Raw genomic sequence first — 20,749 nt, forward strand, 5'->3', positions numbered from 1 at the left:
TTAAGCGTGTTTTTGCCCTCACTGCTAACTTGTACCTGAAAAGGAAAAGAAGTAAGGTGAGATATCAGAGAGTTCGAAGATTGGTAAACCAAAATAACTAATTAAAAACTAAAATAAAAACTAATCTCCCTGGCAACGGCGTAAAAAATTGTTGTGTTAATTTTACTCGCAATAGAACGATTCCTTGTAGAATAGTGCTATATAAAATGAGATGTCGAACCCACAGGGAGAAGAGATTTATATTTAGTCTTTAACTTTATTCTATGGTTTATAGGAAACTTGGTTGGAAAGTTTGTTGGTTGTCACGGTTTAATAAACTTGATTTAAAAATTAAATAAAAGCACTATAAATAAATTTAATGATCAGAGAGAGAGAGGAATCTTAGGGCTTTGACTTCACCACAACCATATACTACAGTTAATTATACTAACTCTGGGAATTTAATAATGAGATTTTCCAAAGGAATTGAACTCAATAACATTCGTTCAATTCGGGTTTTAAAGAAAGATGTTTTACAAAATTAGCTAACTATAACCTATCTATGGTTAGCGTGGATTATCCGCCTACCTAATCTAACTACTTTAACTACGTTAACTATGTTGCAAACAATCCACCTTTCGTAAGCATAGACTATGAAAACATTCTTTTGCAAAATACGTTGGAATACCATTATATGACCTCTATTCTCGTGTCCAGCAGGGCTCCGCCAGATACCGTACAATAAGGTAGGTTCAGAATAGCAAATAGACTATTACATCTAAGACAAGCTAGTAATAGTTCATAATCTATTAAGGCATGTAAACCACTTGAGTTGTCTCAAGTGCTAATAGTCATATAATTTAGAAAATACATATATTAAAATTAATCCCAGAGTTAAAACAATCAAACCATAATATTTAGGTTGGGTTACATTAGTGCCCTGAGAGAGGAATTAGCTACTCATGATAAGGTTGGATATCATTTGTGTTGAGTTCATCTTTTTCGTCATGGACGACACTTTTCTTCCCAGGGTCTTCACTCCTAAGGTTATAGAAACCCTAAAAGCCACCATACCTTCAGCCTTCTGAAAACACTGACAAAAAGATTGAAATTACAGACCCCTTCTATCAAGGCTTACGCCTTCTTTTATAGAAGAAAATAATATTTGGTGGGCTTTTAGGTCTTCCGACCCAACTGGGATGAGATACGGCTGAAGAGTGCAATCTCGTACCTTAAATGTGACATGTCATAGAAGACTTGAGCTTTAGGAACACAAGGCTCGAGCTTTAAGGCGCAGGCTCAAGATTCAGAAACAAGGTTTGAGCCTCTCTGAATGTATGCTCGAGCTTCAGTGAATGGTGCTCGATCTTCACATTGACACTTAGCCAATTTTCTTCAACTATTTTTCAAAGCGTCTTTTTCTTCAACACTTAGCATATTTCTGGGACTGGATTCTTTTAACATTGTTTGATCCATGCTTCTTGGGCTCGAGCACTAGGTACAAGGCTTGAGCATTTGGGATACCAGGCTCGAGCTTCTGGACTCCAAGCTCGAGCTTCAGTTGTTAGTGCTCGATCCTGGAGATGAGGCATGAGACTTGGGAGCATAGCCTTTCAATTAAATCAACTCTTTAATTTCCAATGTCTCATGCTCGAGCTTGAGGGTCAAGGCTTGAGCACCCTTGGTTAAGACTCAAGCACTGTATGGTAAGGCTCAAGCTTCAAGGTACGAGGCTTAAGCTTTTAAGCCTTGTTGACTTTTCTTCTTTCTTTGTTGTAATGCTCGAGCCTCAACACTTGGGCTTGAGCTCTAAGGCTTGAATATCTTCAAACTTCACCATTTAAGCTCTCGGCTTGCTCTGAATGACCGGCAACGACTCTGTAAGCTTCGATATCATCATAAAGTCTCAGTTTTAAACATTTCTCTGGGGAAATACCTACAAACACACATGAAACATAAATTTGTCTAACTATGGATAGAAGTATCACTTTAAGCCTTAACATATATGTATTTAGGGGCTTGAATATGCATATATTCAGCGCTCATCAACTTTCACACTGTATTTGTATCTTTTATTGATGCTAAGAGGGAAGTGATCTAGCAGAAACTCATTTTTTTGAGGGGGTGAGAGGTTCGAGTTGTCATTCAGTAAGAATGGTAATAGAGGTGATGAGGCGTGATTGTTCTGGTGCTGATGAGTAAGATGGTTTAAGGTATGGCCCGAACGAAGATTGGGAGTTATGGGTTGCTTGTTGACTGCCGTTTGATATGTGCCGGGGTTAAGTGTTTGTCAAGGAAAATGTAGACTGTTTTACCCATTGAGATTAGTGAAGACGTTGTTGCCATATAGGCATTCCATTTTTCTGATAAGTCGGTTGGTTGCTGTGACTAAGGTTACGAGTCTTATGTACGCGATGTATAAGGTTGTGTCACATGGGAAAGTAGAGATTTATAATTAGTTCGATCGATCCAACCAAGGTCATGATCGATCTCACCAGATCGATCGAACCAAGGGCATGATCGATCTCACATTATTGATCACACATAGTTCATGATCGATCGAGTAAACCAGTTTTGCTATGCATGTCCCCCATCTTACCCCATGTTCCATGCTCCTTCATTTATGCCCAATGCCTGTGTTTTTCCACATTGGTAGCATACCATACTTGTTTATGTCGTGACATTCGTTACTTTGCCTTGGTTATATGCAATGCAAGCTATTTTGTCAAAAATTTCTAAGTTAGGAATTGTATATGGAGTTGCATTGCTAGCAATCAAGTGATTTATTTGCTGAGATACATGATTCATGTTATATTTCATGTTGCTTTGTCTATCTTTATCTGACTAAAATGTTGCTTCAATTCTGTACTTCAATTCTATGTATTTTGTATCACTCCTGTTACTGACTTAGAATACAAGTGTTGACTATTTTGCAGGCTATGGATAGGAAGAGTGTTGCCAACAGGTAGCATGGACGGAGAATTCATCCCAGGATTGCTCTACCAGAGCCTTCACCTCCTTTTAAGGATGCAGCCTCTTCTTCATCTTCAGCTCCTTCTTTTCCTACTCTAACCCCAGCACCTACTCCCTAGCCTCATCCGGGCTAGGCTGTTGTCAGGGACAAGGTGCTAAAGAAGTATTCCCGTCTAGTGGTGGAGCACAAGACCACCTTCTTCGAGGATGATTTTTCTACAGCAGAGGAGACCTAGTAGTCTTATGACGAGATCTACTGGTGGCACATTAGCCCTATTCTTGCCCCCAAGGCATATCAAGAATTTTGTGCATTTTCTACCAGTACCTCAAGCTGAGTCCGATCAACCTTACAGAGTTGGTTACTTCTATTGATGGCTACCCCATTATCGTCGCTGTTCAGACCCCTGAGTTAACCTCTCACTGCTCTCATTTACCACCAGTTGGGGTTAACCTCCCAGTCTTATAAAGACCGTCAGACGCCGACATGATTTTAGCTCTGAACGGTAGGGCAACAGTTTCCACCACCTATACCAACCGCCAAGATCTACCCCCGAGTATGTGGTTTATTGATTATGTCTTGAACCGAAATGTTTACATAGCTGGACATAAGGTGTAGAGGCGAAGGGACTTCTTAGAAGCACTTTATTCTATTCACACAAGCCACTGGTTCTCAGTGCCCACTGTCATGTAGAGCATGATGCTCAAGCTTTATGATGACTACATGTCGAAGGCCAAACCCAAGAGGCTTAAGTTTCTGCCCTTCTCACACTTGATCACCCAGATATTAATTGATCAACAGTACCCTTTTGCCCCGGATGAGCTGATTGAGAAATGATCCTACCACTATCAGTGAAAGAACTGGACCAAGAGCTTTAATGAACTTGTGAAGGTCGCTCTAGCTCCCAACCTAGTAAATCCAGTAGACCCAGAGGCCGATCCAGTTCATGATCCTCCAGCAGCATCTCATTATCGAGCTCACAGTGACCAAGATGAGTAGCAGTATGACGTTAACTCGCACATGCATGATGAGGATGACCTAGTCATTCCTGATCCAGAGGCCCCTTTTGTCATAAGCCAGGAGCACTACCAGTCCCTTTAGGGGAACATTACAGGTCTGCAGGACCATGTGACTACTCTGCAGGACTGTGTGATCACTCTATAAGAGGACATAACCAACTTGCGAGGAGAGGTGCGGGGCATTACTACTTTGGGTACGGAGTTATGGACTATAATGGCATATTTGTCCAGACAATAACGGAGTTCTCGCTCCGCATAACCACAATAAATGATTTATTGAAAGCATGTCAATAGATAAGCAGCATATGTAATAATATTTGAATAATAAAGTAAAAGTGTAGAGAGAGAGAAAGCAAACTCAGAGCACCAAGATTTAGCGAGGTTCGAAAACTTCTACTCCTCGACTCAAGATCCCTTTTGAGACTTCCCAAAAACCCAATAAGGCTTTTCTTTAAAGGTAGAGAGCAAACTGGTATAAGAAGCCCACCGCTTCTAAATCTTCTTGCTAAGAGAACAATCTTCTCTTAGACTTCTGTTTTGTTACACCAACCCTTATAAAGATGTTTGAAATAATGGTAAAAGAAAACTCTCTGATTTGATGCACAGATCGTGACTCTCAAACCTATAGTAAATGTATGTAAGTTCCTTTTTGATCACAAGGTTTTTCTCTCTGATATAAATCGCATGTGTAAAATGAAAACCTTGAAGATATTATATAGAGGTTTAAAGGTTTCAAAGCTTGCCAAAAATACTGTTACAGCAAAAAATTATCTTGAATTTTGCCCATCTGATCGAACATATGGTTCATCTGTGACGTCACTTGAAGTCAAGTGATTGAACATATGCCTCATTTGTTGGGATAGTTGAAGTATCTGATCGGTAAGATTGACAATGTGATCAATAGGATGAGATCCTATTTCCCTACACTTTTAAGATTTGAACCCATCTGACCAGTTACATAGAAGATCTAATCGGTCATATAAAAACTTTTAGTTTTTCCAAACCTACTGTTTTCTCCATCTTATCGTTAATATGAAGTGATCTGTTCGATCACTTATCATCAGATCGGTTATATGAACGAAGTGATCGGTTATATGATAATTTTTGAAACCTTCAAAACTCACTGTAATATGCATTTTATCATTAACATGAAGTGATCTGTTCGATCACTTGAGATCATCTGATCGGTTATATGAACGAAGTGATCGGTTATATGATAATTTCTGAAACCTTCAAAACTCACTGTAATATGCATCTTATCGTTAACATGAAGTGATCTGCTCGATCATTTGAGATCATCTGATCGGTTATATGTGTGAAGTGATCGGTTACATCATATAAGTTTTGTCATTTTGATAAGGCTATTTGTTCAGTTATATTGAGCATCTATTTGGTCAGTTCAAGTGACAAAAGTTATAGTTTGTACGATGAATGAAATGCATTTTGAGCTTTAAACCAAAGTGCTATTATCTATTTGCCTTACATTAAATCTACTTTCACCATTTCTAAGCTACCCCTGTGGATGGAAGAGAGGCTTTCTATTTGTCATCCCTTCTTTGATGAGTCCATGCCAATGTTCTTTATTTATGCTTGTACTCCTTCATAACTGCATCTCAAAAGGAGATATGTTAAAAACACTTATTATCTTTGTTTGTTATTATCAAAATAGTATGAGGTGGTTTAAGGCCATTTGTGCCAACATGTGTAAATTCCACCCAAGCACTCTCTTTATAATAACTTGACATGTATGTAATGAGGCCAAGGGCCATTTACCTTCAATGTATGTAAATTATAGCACTTTGTATCAAAATGTTCATTTTTTCGTTTTATGCATCTGGGGGCATTTTCATTTTTCCTTAGCCTATCTATAGTAAGAGCTTTGGAAACTTCATTTTTATGTTTAGGAAGGTTGGGGATTTCCCTAATGATCTTCCATGTGACCTAAGAGTTGTCCTGTAATGACCCGGTCATTTCCTTCCTTTCCCTTTTCCTCAAAATTTCATGGATGAATTTTTTTCGTTGAAATTTCTTTTCTTAGTTCAGTTTCTCGTCATTTAGTGTCATCTCGAGTGCTCGAAAATGGTTTATGAGACTCTTTCATTTGGATTGACAACTTCCTTTAAGGACTGAGTCATTTCCACATTTTTTGTTTTTCGACACTATTCACTTTTCGTCTTTTTCCCTATTTTGTCTTTTCCCAATTTGTCACTTTGTTGGCATAACCTCACTTTTTGTGTTCAGAGTTGGTTTTTGACTTCATGTACCTTCATTCTAACTGATTTCTACAAAATACGTATCTTTACTTTTAGAGTAAAGTACTCTAGTTACTCTCGGTGTGCATAGGGGTATGGATGCATAATTTTTCAAAATCTTTTTTCTTTCTTGGGGTGTTTTACGTAAATATATTTTGGAGATATTTTATTTCAGGGGTTTTTAATAAAATATTTTTGGATGATATTTTCATTCTGGGTCATTAGTACAGTTTTCACTTTTTTGGTGGGGCCATTGTGCAATTAATAAAAGTTATTGCAAAAATGCCTCATTTTGAGCCTAGATTTTGTATGGGATTCATTTTCACTTTTCATCGAGTCGTGTACTCTTAGAATTTCCTTCTAGTCATTTTTCCCCTGTTTTAGGGTTTTTGACCCCGGTTGCCGGCAAACTTGTTCGGGGCATAACTTTTGCTCGGGACTCGATTTTTGACGCCGTTTCTTTTGTTATTCATATTTTCTCATTTTGGTTCTTTTTTGTTCATGATGTTTTGTTGTTTGAGTGCGTCTGCTCAAATTTCACTTTTCTGGACCCCGTAGGGCCCGTTTGGGGCACTTTTAGGGTTTTACTATAAATAGGGGGTCTTAAATGAGAAAATCAGATTTTCTTATATCTCTCCCCTCTCTTGGCTGGTAGCCATGGCTGCTAAGGGGCTACCATCCTTCTTCTTCTTTTTCCAGCCTCTTCTCTCGTGATAAATACCCTAGTGCCTTAGTGTTTATCGAAGGCCTTGACGACATGCATCTTTCCTCCTTATTAGAATCCATTTTTGGCCATTTTTTGAGTTCAGGTTTGAAGCCAAGTTTTGATTTTGGTGTGACCTCGGGGTTTAATGATCACCTTGTTGTCCCCGACAAAACCTAGAAGTTTCGTCGGATTCGGAGCGGTTTCATTTCGGTGGGGATTTGAGATTTCATCTCAAAATGAGGTAGGGGATGTCTTAGATTTATATTTATGTTGTATTGATTGTTATATATGCATATACAACTTTTAAGTATGCCTTTGTTCAAGTTTTAGAATTTAATTTAATTATTTTCTATATTTAAGCTTTAATTCTCATGAAGGTATGTACCTTAGAATTAAATTGTGGCATGCTAGTAAATTAGGCTTTGGTATGTACATCAACATATATTAAATTGGGAGCATTTGAATAAGAAATGCAAATTTTATTTAATATTTATCTTTTGTGAAATATTAATTCACATAGTTGTAAAAAGTATGAAATCAACTTATAATGTGATATTAAAATAGGCCCTAGTATGTTCTTTAACCTATATAAAATTGAGGACATTTGGAGTTATTTGAAAATCTAGAGAAAATTAATTAATGAGTTTAATTAATTTTATTTTATGTGTTTTAATCCTTTGATTCGATATTTAATGTCAAATACAATATTTTCATAATATTTCATGAAGTCAAAAGTTACATAGGATACCAGATATATGTCATTGACCTCCGGCCTCATCTCATACATGTCAAATACAATACAAAAGGTGCACTTATGTACACATTACATATATCGAATCAAAGCTACATGTTTTGACATATAAAGCTACAAAATGACATTTCATGCTAACATTTGCATGAAATGGAAACTTAAAAGCTACTAGTTATCCACGGAATGATGAGCATCACGAACCAAGTCTTCGTACCTAAACAAAACCCCCAGTAACTTCGGGGTGAGTAAACAAGTTTACTCGTAGAGAATGAGCATGCATAGACTCGATTTCTTTAAAGATTTTTACATTAACTTGAAACAATTGAAAAGGAACATGCCACATAAAGTTTATGTCAAAGTGAGACTCAGGGATCATCCTAAGCTACTCATGCATTTGAAGTGAGATACATGACATACAAGCATACCGGTTACAAGTTTACTAAACGAAGATTAAAACATGCAAGGTAAGTATACAAAACACAGGTATACTAAACGAGATCAGAAACACACAAGGCAAGTATACGAGACACGAGTATACTAAATGGAATCTAGATACAAGAAGGAAGTGCACAGTTTCAAGTATACAGAATGAGGTCTAAATACATGAAGTAAGCATAATGTCAATGCAATTAAACAAGGTGAGAAATACTCCATATAACACGACAAGGTTCTTAGATCTTTAAGAGCTAACACTTGAAATCTAAGAGTTCAGAGATTTTACATGTTGATATAAATCATTACATATGGTCCATGCAACCTAGAATCTAAGTCAAAATGCTTATATAGGATTATTCCTAAATCATATCAACATGAAGCAACATGAATCACGATGTCTATGAAACTGAACAAGGTTGGGATAATCCATACAACATGATAAGAGGATACTAGAGTACAAGGATCACACTATCAATACAATTTACATGATTAGGACATACCAATTAACACGACAAGAGTTATACATGAAATCAAGAACAAAGCATAATATCTATGCAATTAAACAAGGATGGAACATTTCATATAACACGAAAGAGTTTTAAATATTCAAGGAATGCAACACTTGAAATTTAAAGAGTGAAATCAAACAATGTGAAAACTTGGATATCGCCCGGATTAAAACCGTACTCTTGGGATCACTTTAGGGTTACTAACCCAAGGGTACCTTCCCCTAGTCTTGGGATCACTTTAGGGCTACTAACCCAAGAGTACTTCCCCTAGTGCGCACGATGGTGTAGGGAACTCTCTATCTCCCGTACTAGAGCCAAGTCCTAGCCATGTCACTTCTTGATTGATATCCCCGAGTTTCCAAAATCAATAAGTTGTGCAAGTTAAGATGGCATCAAGATACAAGTAATGCATTAAACACGTTTCACGCACAACCAAGATTTTGGAAACACACAAGTCATGCCTAAGTTCTCAACTATCATGGCATGTGAAATGTCAAGGAATCATAGTATGCATCTACATAGACTATAACTAAGATATATGGCACATGAAATCCACTAATGTAAATATGCCACAAATATAATATTAATGATTAAATTGTTTACTAAACAACGCATGAGTAATCAAACCAATCCAAGATAAGGGTGCAAGTTCGTTAACTACATTAATGAATCTAAGTTACAACAAGTCACGATACATGATAAAAAGTAAAAGCCCCATGAAATACAAGTTTAATTCATTAGAACACTAAGTAGAAATTGATTAGCCTAATTAATTAATTTCTCTAGAAATCAAAGTTGTCCAAAAATTCTTAAAATAACATATGTGAATGTCCATTCCATGGTGATTGCAAATATCATATCAATTTCACAAGGTGAGCAAGATAACATTATGTGGAATTTAATTAATTTAAATTAATTAAATCTCTAGATTTCAAAAGTTGTTCAAATGATCCCAAATAAATATATAACAAGGACTAAGTCATGGTCATACCATATATCAAGTCAAAAATGAAATACAAGTAAGGTACAATTAACTAGAATTTAAATCAAATTAAATTCATTAAATCTCTAGATTTGAAAACTCATTCAAATGGCTCCAAATAATTATATAACAAAGATCAAGTCAAGGCCATGCTATATATCAGGTCAAAAGTGAGTTATATGCAAGTCTAATTAATCATTAATTTCTCAAATTAATATAAAACATGTATACAACTTGTATTTCACTATAAAAACAATTAAAACCACTTAGAAAATAAATTATAACACCCCCTACCTTACAAGAGGATTGTTCTTCTTGAATTCAAGGCAAATCAACACAAAATGGCAAACCCTACAAAGTTTATGTAGAGGAGGATAAGGGGAACAAAAAGTATTCCCAAGGTTAAGCTTGGAAATCAATGGAAGGCTCTCAAAAATCAAGGTCAAAGCTTAAGGCTTTAAGCTTCATCCATGGAAGCTAGGGTTCTAATGTGAAGGATAATGAAAAATGTGAGGGAGATGAAATCAAAAGGAGGCCAATGTCTTACATGACTTGTTTAAATATATCTTGTGTAGGTATATAGCTTGTTAGAATATTACAATTGTTTACCTTGAAAGCTAGTTACTAAATTGTAACTTATTTAGTACTTGTGGCTTAGGATGGTAATTTGGTTCAATTGTTGTAAAATATTCTTGCTTTGGGTATAAATTGCATATTAAGGACATGACATGTCTATGCTATATAGACTTGAATTCTAGGACATGGTTTGTATGGATTCAACCTTACTTGTGTATGGAATGTGGTAACTTGCATTTGATTTTGTATAAGTTTTGAACTTATTGATTTTGGAAAGCTTGTGAGGACATAATTTATGTGATGGCTAGGGTTTAGCTCTAGTACGTGGACAAGTGTCCTCTAAGTCATAAGTGTGCACTAGGTGGTACCTTGTGGATCGTAATTACCCGAAAATACTTGTTTGGTCTAGCGACGCATGTCCTAGTCTTTCCACTATTTGATTTCATATTTAATTTCAAGTTGTTAATCATGGATTACTTGTAACTTGTGAATTTGTGCTTGCCTTTCATTTTAGATCTTATTTAGTATACTTGAAACTATATACTTGCTTCATGTAATTAGATCTTATTTAGTATACTTGAAACTGTATACTTGTTTTATGTATTTAGATCTCATTTAACATACTTAAACTTGTATCCTTGGTTGTGTATCTAAACCGTATTTAGTATACTTACACATTGTATGTTTGATTTGTGCAATCGGATTTCATTTTGTATATTTGTGTCGTATATGCTTGTCTTATGCGTAATTCATTTAGCTTAGTATACTTGTGCCTGTATACTTGATTTATGAGTTTTCCATGTTAATTGTATATTTGTATATGCATGCTTAGACATTGCATAACTTGTTTAATATGGTTTAGTATACTTGTAAATGTATGCTTGTATATCGTATACCATGTTTTAATATTGACTCACATACTTGAGCATGTATACTTACATGCCGTGGTTCAATTCAATTGCATGAGTAGCTTAGGATGATCCCTGAGTCTCACCTTAACATAGACTTTAGGTGGCATGATCCTTCTGAAATGTTTCATGTTAATGTAATAACTTTGTAAAAAGTTAGGTCGATGCATGCTCATTCCCTACGAGTAAACTTGTTTACTCACCCCGAAGTTACCGGGTTATTTGCAGGTACGGATACCTTGGTTCGAGGTGCACATCAATCCTTGGATAACTTGTTGCTTTTAAGTTCACATTTCATGCAAATGTTAGCGTGAAATGTCATTTTGTAGCTTTATATATCAAAACTTATATCCTTGATTCCAAATATGTAATGTGTACCTAAGTACACTTTTTGGATGCTTATTTTGTATGTATGACATGAGGCCAAGGGCCATTAATTCTAAAGTTTACAAATATGTTTTTAAAACTTGAGATTTTAGTACTTGGTACTATTCATTGACTTTTTTTTGAAAAATGTGTCGACCGATCCGAAACTTCCGGGGGTCTTATGGGTGTATTTTAAGATTGTATTTTCAATTTAGGCAATTTAAGAAGCTCCCGAAGACCCATTTCCTTTCCTTTGGCAGCAGCTCGGAAAGATTTTAAACTTTTTCACCTGAGTTTCTTGGGGGTATTCTGGGCATTTTATAGTGTAATTTCTTTGTTTTCGTCCGCATTGTCGGGTAGAAAATTTGATTTGGGGGGGGGGGGGGGGGGTTTATTCTTCATGTTTTTCCAAAAAAATTGTTTGATGGCCCGTTTTTGCTCTCAGTTGCAGATAGATCTTGTAGCAGGTTTTTGACCCTCTTGACCTCTTCTGATCTAGGGACATTTTGGGTATTTCACAATGAGCTTTTTTCTTTTCCTTTCGCGAAGTCGGGTAGAAAACTCGATTTTAGGGGGGTTTTTTCTTCGTGTTTTTCTAGAAAAAGTCGTTTCGGACCTTGTTTCTGCTCTCAGTTTTGGCTGGAACTTTTCTTCCCTTAGCATGTCATGGTGCTAGTCGGGGTGCTCGTGGGGTGCTCGTCTTGACGTCGTGAAGTCGACATTTGTTTTCGCTCGTTCTTCTTCGTCCGGACTCCAAATCGAGTGAACTTTTTTTTGAACTTGACTAATTTTTCACTATCTTTCCAATAGTATGCTTGGTTGTACCCAGATCTTCCTAGATAATTACCAATATACCCTTTTAGCCTTAAGTGCTTGTTTTTCTTCGTCTTGCCGTTTCTCTTTCGTCTAGACTCCAAATCATGCGATTCTTGAGTCCATCTTGATTATTTTTTCATTTTCTTCCCAGTAGTGTGCTCGGTGGCACTAGAATCCATACTTTTAGAAATGACTATTTTGTCCCTGGGGGGCTTAATTGTTATTTTTCTGATCTTTTGCTTTCGCGTCAATTCTCATTGAGTTCCATAACCTCATGGAAGGTGTTCAAAGTGTGTTAGAGATGTGTTATGCCTTGGGAGACCATTGTCTTATTATTTGCTTCCGAATTTCGGATCCATTAATGGGTCAGTATAGGACGCACTGGGAAAATCCAAGGCCGTCGCATGTCCCTAACCCCCCTTGCACCAAAATTTGGGTTTTTTGGGCTATTTTCCATCATTCTGGTCAAGTGGAATAGGTTCAGCCTCTTGGAACCGGTTCAAGGGTGATTTAGGGTCCAACATGGGCACTCTACTAATGTTGAACCGGTTCAGGGGTCCTGAACCGGTTCAGGTTCCCCAGAACTTTTTCGTGTTTCAAAATTTTAGCTTTGACCTTCCAACTTCAAATAGTCATATCTCTTTTATTTTAACTTTAAATTAGCCCATTCTTGAGTTTAAATGGACTGTGTCGGAATAAGCTTTCCAATGGTATCAATCATAGTTTCAAATTTTATCTTATCTCAATATATCTTTATTTTAGTGAGAGAATGCCGGAATTTAGTTCGAACCGGGATAGGGTTCCTATCGGGTTTCTCTTCTAATGACCTTAGGAATTTAGTTTGAACAGGGATGTTATTGGATATTTTTTTAATCTCATTTGACTTGGTGGAAGTTAAATTTACTCCTCTTAGGGTAAAGGACCATTTTACCCCTATTTTTGTCTTTGGTTTGTATCAACCTTATCTTCTGCATTTATCTTCTATTTGAGTCTCGTGACTTCTTAGGAGGTCACTTTGTTGTCTTAAAGGTAGTTTCTATCTCCATAAACCTTTTCCCTTTTCTTGGTTCCGCGTTTCAAACTCGATATCGGGTTGGGTTTTAGTCTTTTAGTTAATGCATCAGTTCTTAGAATTTGGGGCGTTCCACCATTTGTGTTTTTGATAAGGTTTGTCCCAGTGTGATCTTTTCAGGACCATAGTTAATCCCAAGTTTGGGGGGGTACTACCACCCATTTAAGATCCTTGCTCCCTGTTTCATCTCTCCATTGCTCCACTAGTATACTCTTTCCATCTTTTCCATTGTTCTCATTGTACATTGAGGACAATGTGCAGTTTAAGTTTGGGGGTAAGGTGGACTTTTGGCATTCATTTCAAAAATCTAAATATGATATGTGACGAGCGCTGAATATTGCATATTCGAGCCCCTAAATATACATATGTTAAGACCTAAAGTAATACTTCTATCCATTATTAGATTGATTTATGCTTATTGTGTGTTTGTTGATACTTTCTTAGATAAACAGTTAAAACTGGGACTTTATGATGAAAAGATGGATATCAAAGCTTACAGAGTCGTTGCCGGTCATCCAAAGCAAGCCGAGAGCTTAAATGGTGAAGTTTAGAAGAATTTAAGTACCAAAGCTCGAGCCTAAGTTCTGAGGCTCGAACCCTGCAAGAAAAAGAAGAAAATTAATAAGGCATTAAAGCTCAAGCCTTGTACCTCCAGAGCTCGAGCCCTACTCAGTGGTGCTCGAGCCTTACCCCAGGGTGCTCGAGCCTTAGCCCTCAAGCTCGAGCATGAGGCGTTGGAATTTGAAGAGTTGATTTTAAAGAAAACCAAGCTCCCAGGGCCTCATGCCAGACCTCAAGGATCAAGCATTATCATTCAAAGCTCGAGACTTGAGTCCCAAAAGCTTGAGCTTGGTACCTAAAGCTCGAGCTCTATGAAGCTTGTATTGAGCAATGTTAAAAGAAGCAAACCCCAAAATATTCTAAGTGTTGATGGAAAAGACGCTTCAAAAAATAGTTGAAGAAATTTGACTAACTAAGTACAAAATTGGAGATTGAGCACCATCCCTTGAAGCTCGAGCAATAATTCAAGAAAGCTTGAGCTTTGTTCCTAAAGCTCGAGCCTGAGCCCTATAGCTCGGGCTCTACTTCTTAAGCTCAAGCCTTCCAGGGTAGATGGATTTATAAGTTACGGCGATTATTCTTTTCCAAGTCGTATTCTATTCCAGATGGGCCAGAAGACCTAAAAGCCTACCAAACCCTTATTTCTTCTATAAAAGAAGGCACGGGCCTTGATAGAAAAAGTTCCTTTTTTCTCACATTATTCAGAAGGCTGATATTGTGGTGGTGACTTTTAGGGTTTCTATAACCTTAGAAGGTGAAGATCCTGAGAAGAGAAGTGTTATCCATGACGATGAAGACAACAGCAACATAGATGATATTTTGCATCGTCATGAGGAGCTAATTCCTCTCTTAGGGCACTGATATAACCCAATCTAAGTACTATGGTTTGATTGTTTTAACTCTGGGATATTTTTAATATATATTATATTTCTGATTACATGATTATAAGCAATTGAGACAACTCAATTGGATTTTAATGTTTTAAATAGATTCTAAATAGTTATTACCTTGTCTTAGATATAACTGTTCGTAAACTATACTCACCCCATTCTTATTGGACGGTATCTAGCGGAGCCCTGTCGGATATAAGAATGGAGATCATGTAATAGTGTTCCAATATTTTTTATAAATGAATGTTTTCATAATATATGCTTAGGAAAGATGGATTGTTTACAAAATTAGTTAAAGTAGTTAAAGTAGGCAGGTGGATAGTCCATGCTAACCGTAGATAGGTTATAGTTAACTGCAATTTATAAAACATCTTTCTTTAAAACCAAATTGAACGAATGTTATTGAGTTCAATTCATTTGAAATATAAATTGTTAAATCCCCAGAGTTGAATAGTTAACCATAGTATGAAGGTCGTGGTGAAGTTAGAGCCTTAAGACTTTTCTCTCTCTGATCACTTTAATTTTATTTATGTTCGTGACAACCAAGAAATCAATTAATTCAACTAGTTACTTGTAAACCAAGAAATAAGTTTGATTAGTTAAAAATGAAGCAAAGAACACTCATCTCCCTGTGGGATCGACACCTTCTATATAGTACTATCCTACAAAGATTCATGTTATTGCGAGTGGTAATTAACTAAGACATATCAATATGTGCATGTGAGTTTTGAGATTCATTTTTAGTCCATAAATGGCAATGATTTTGATCTTTTGAAGCATAGTTACCTTGGAATGGCAAGTTTTGAGAGTCTAATACTTCTTGTATGCCTTTGGATGCTATTTAGGGGTAAAATTTTAAATTTCATGCTTGCTCTAGTGGTTCACATCATCTTGCTTGTTGAAAATGCTTTAAGAATTAATTCTAGAGTACTACATTTGCACAGGCGTACACTAGCATTCAATTTGTGGGGTACATGCTTAGTTGATTTTTGTTTTGGTTATATCCCATTTGAGCTAGTAGGCTTTGAAAAATCATCCTTTTTGACCAAATGACCTTGTATGCTAAATAACAAACCCTTTTCACTGAGTAATCGGGATTTATGCCTTATAAAGCATTAAATTCTCATGTCAAAAAGTGAAGGGCCAAATTGAAATAAGAACTTTTTCACCGAGTAACTGGGATTTGTGCCTCATTAAGCATTGAATTCTCGCGTCAAAAGGTGCAGAGTTGGGAAATGAAAAGTAAGAGTTGTTTTGATTTGTAACCTAGTTGATTTGAGCTTTTAAGTCCTTAGGGGTGTCTTTAAACCTAATCTCTAAAGCCGTCCGGTTTGGGAGTCATTGACCTAACGCTCGTTACACAAATCTTCTAGAGAGCTTAAGATCTTTACATTATACCATACTCTTATCTTCTAGAGAGATTGATGATTGATATTTGAGATGTGTGCTAGTTTGAGGCCGGTTTGTGATCTTTACATTGATTTTGCTAAGACAACTACATATTTTGATGCCGATTCACTCAAAAGGATGCTAGAATTGATTTTGATCTATATGATTGAATTGCTTGATGTGTGGGGATTATAATCGCTTGCATGATGTTGAGATATCAAGAATAGCTTAGAAAAGGCTGGAAATTGCATACTTGAGGTAGTTTTCTCTCGACACTTGTTTGAAATGTGTTAATGCTTTTTAAGTGAGAAAGATTCTTTGATGCTTGTGGGTATCATTTTGGGAAACCCTCACGAGACTTCACTCGTCCACTAGGGGTTTAAAAAGCTTGTTGCATATGCTAAATGCAAACGTGATCCCTACAAAAACGACATTATCTTTTTATTACTTTATTCATTCTAGTTGTATAGTTGCTTCATTTTGTTTCATTCTTTGTTTATTACTAAGGGACTAGCAATATTTAAGTTTGGGGGTGTGTTAAGTGCTGAAATATACACATTTTAACCCTAATCTTGAGTATATTAGAACCTCATTCTATCTTTATTTTCCCGCTTTAGTCTTATTATATGTTTTTCCCCTTTTAAGGAGTATAAGGTTAAAATGAGATAACTCTGATCTTTTAGGGCCTTGGGAGAGTTAACCAAAGTCTTGGTGAGAAGATAGACCAAAAAGGTGGCTGAAGCTGCAAAATTCCCTCTTGGATCGATCGAGTCAAGTCATGATCGATCATGCACGATCGATCCAACTATAACCATTGATGGATTGAGGGCCGTGTTCTTATCTAAATAAATGCCTTTATCCTTATCCAAATAAATATCTCCCATCATTTGTGATCGATCCAACCATCCTATGATCGATCGAAGACTTTATTCTTATCTTCATAAATATCTCGAGCTTTATCCTTATCCACATAAATATCTCCAGCTACCCGTAATTGATCGAACCACTCTTGTAATCGATTGAACTTGCCTCAAAATTTGTGAAAAATATAATTGAATCAATTCAAAGGTGCCGAGGTCTGACCAATTTGAGGTCACTAGAGCCTACTATATAAGGGAATTAGCCCATTTTGGCAAAGAGGGTTGGACATTTTGGAAGGATTATATTAGAATTATGATATTTTGGGACATAATCTCTCTAAGTTCATACACTCTCTCTTTCCAGGGTTTCAACCAAGGAAGAAGAAGAAGAAGACAATGAGCTAAAGCTTGGAAATGGATTATGAAGCTACCGTGATGACATCTACCTTCTCCATGAGTGGCTAGTTCTTCACTTAAGGCTTGGATGAGCCCTAAGCTTGTGTAATTAAACCTTTGTCTTTCAATGTAGGGTTTTATTAATTGTAATTAGTGTTATGGTCTTGTGAATTCAAACTTGATTGTACCAAGGTTTATATTGATAATTCTTTCTATTGATTCTCTATATTGGTTGCATATTATCTTATGTGTAATTAATTGAGGATTAATCTCTATACTAGGTGCTTTTTGTAATTGTGCTTAGTGATGGCCGTGCATGGTTCTTATTGGATACAATTGCTAATTAGTTTGATAGGTTATGATTAGTCTTAATGGGTTGTACTATACCTTAGATAAATTGTCGTTAGGTACACAATTCATGCTTGAATTTCATATTCCATGCTTATTATTGCAATTTGTATTATCCTCTTGATTACTGATGTGTGCTTGTAGCCACATTTTGATTACAATAAGTTCTCCCCATTAATTGAAGGCTCTTAGTTTAGTTGCATGAGCTTAGTGGTGCATTCCATGCCCTAAGCCTCTCTTCCTATCACTAAACTCTACCTTAATTTAGTTTAATTTCATTACACGATTCACATTGTTCACATTAGTTTAATCAACTAAGAAAACATCCTTTCAATCTCACGCTCATTAATGTCAAGTTAGATTCCAAGTCGTAAATCCCTGTGGACGATCCCTTCTCACTATATACTCACGTATAAGTGTTTTATGGCTTTTATAAATGTAAAAAATTGATGCCCACTGATAAGCGCCGAATATTACATATTCAAGCGCCCTTATTTGCATTAGTTAAGTCCATTAGTTGTTTATTTTATTTAGATTGCCTTCATTTGCATGTTCATATTTATTTTCAGGTTCATTGGCCAAAAAGGAGCAAGAATGAGTTTTTGTTGAAGCCTTAAATGTCATGGTGCTCATTAAGGAAGTTCTGGCAGCAGTGGGAAGTGAGTTTGATCGCCATTTTTGACCTAGCAAACTCGAGAACTGGACTTTCATCAAAACATATAACATGAAGAGCTATGAATCAGCTTTCCAAAGACATAAAGTTTGCTTCATTTGGAGTTCAGAGCAAAGAGTTATGCTATTTTCACCAAAGGTGCGCAGAACAGCCTGGCAGCAATGGATTTCGACCTTGCTCCTCATTTTTGACCCTCCAACCTTCAGAACTGGACTTTCATTATAACATGGTTTATGTAGAGCTTTGAATTAGCTTTCCAAATCTTCAAATGGTTCGTCATTTGGAGTTCGGAGCGGGAAGTTATGGTCATTTTGCCAAAGTGGCTCAAGCTGGAAAGTAGCTTCGAGCGCTCGAAGAGCCACCTTCGAGCGCTCGAAAATTGGGCAGAATGCCCTCCGGAAGTCCTCATTTTCAGCCCACTTGTGCCTTGTCACCCTCATCTCTTATTTCCTCTTTTTGGAGTTGGTAGAAGATGTGTGGAGGGCCTTGTTTTGAGGGGTTTTGGTTGGTTTTCTTGCCTACAAAAGCTAAAGGAGCATTTCATTATCAAATATCTTGGAAGGGCAGAATTTCTAGAGAGAGGGAGGAGAGCAAGAGAAGGTTTTCTTGAAGCCACAAGAAGGGAGCTCGAAAATGGAGGGAAAAGGCATGGTTTTTCCTTCATCTAAAGCTTCTATGGGTAACTAACTCACCCTCTAGGGAGGTGATGAAGTCCCTCCCTTGTAAGCATGATCTAGTTTAGCTTTATTTTGGGGATTACAATGTATATGCTATGGTCTTTTCATAACCAAGAGCACTTCATTTGTTGTAATGAATGTTAATATTGCTATGAATGATTTATTTGAGTTGTTTATCTTGTTTTAGATGACCTCTTACATTAATCATGTTGCTTGAGTTTTCATGGTGAGAATGGAAACTAGGTTATGGAATGGTTTAATGACATGTTGATAGGTGACTTTGATAGATCATTGCTTAGGGAAGCCCTTTGATGGTGTATGCTTAATCCCTACCTTCATGTGCTTCATCATTGTGTCAAGGGCTTGATAGTCTTTCATTTAAGTATATGTGTTTAAGCTACACTCTAGTTTAGGTAGTCTAAACATATTCACCTTTGATGGATTATTCTTGTTTGTGATTCAATGTACTTCTTGTTAATTATATGGCAACCATGAGTTGCTATATAATTCTTGGCCATTATATATTGTTTTTCCCTAATTTAGCTCTAATCTAGCATGTGTATAGGGATGGAGACGGATTCACTCCCCTAGTTGTCTTTAATCGAATTTCATCTCATTTAAATTCTTGCAAGTTTTTAGTTCATGCATCTTAATTTCATAACTTAAGTGACAACCAACAAATCCTCTATGAACACTCCATATCACTCTAAAATGATTCTAGATACTTAGGTTGCCGTAGATTAGCGCAGTCCCAGTGGTTCGACTTACCCGACCAATAGCCCTATTTTACAATGATTCGTGCTATTGCGAAGGTTGATTAAATTTAGGTCATATTATCAACCGATCACCCACTTAGCACATTCTCAATTCTAAATATTAAAACACATTTTTGTGCACACACCAAAATTGTATGAGTATCCATGAGAGTATTCACTTTGCAAATGGAGCTATCGATGTCGAAAGCATCCATGTTGAAGTGAGCAAGGCACGCTTCAAGAGGGTCCTTTGAAAGAATGGAGGGAAGAGATTCTTCCACGAGTCATCCAATACATCTACTAGGAAACACTCGCCTTCATCTATCAGATGCTAGCTTGCATTGAAAACATTGAGCTTAACTATCATGTTGCCAAAGGAAATGTCCATGATGCCCGACCTACAATTAATTACGGTATTGGCGGTGGCAAGGAATGGTCTACCTAGGATGATTGGGATATGATTGGTGGGATTGGGTACCGGTTCGGTATTAAGCACTACAAAGTCAACTGGAAAGTAGAATTTTTTGACTTTGATGAGGATATCCTCAACAATTCCCCTTGGTTATTTCGTAGATCTATCAGCTAGTTGAAGAACTACCGAAGTAGGCTTAAGATCACCCAAACCCAATTGACAATACACAGAGTACGGAATGGGGTTAACACTTACTCCCAAGTCCAAAAGAGCCCTATGAACCTCATGGTTCCCTATAACACAAGAAATGGTTAGGGTGCCGGAGTCTTTGAACTTAGGGGGGTGTTATACTTGATAATGGAGCTCACTTACTCCATAAGAAACACCTTCTTTGGTGCTTGAGTCTTGGACTTCCTCTTTTGAGTACGCGAGTCCTTTAAGAACTT

This window comes from Cornus florida, unplaced genomic scaffold (assembly GCF_030987335.1).
Source record: "Cornus florida cultivar Cherokee Brave unplaced genomic scaffold, ASM3098733v1 CherokeeBrave_3.0.0_Hap2_Chr08, whole genome shotgun sequence".
In the NCBI taxonomy this organism is placed as follows: domain Eukaryota; kingdom Viridiplantae; phylum Streptophyta; class Magnoliopsida; order Cornales; family Cornaceae; genus Cornus; species Cornus florida.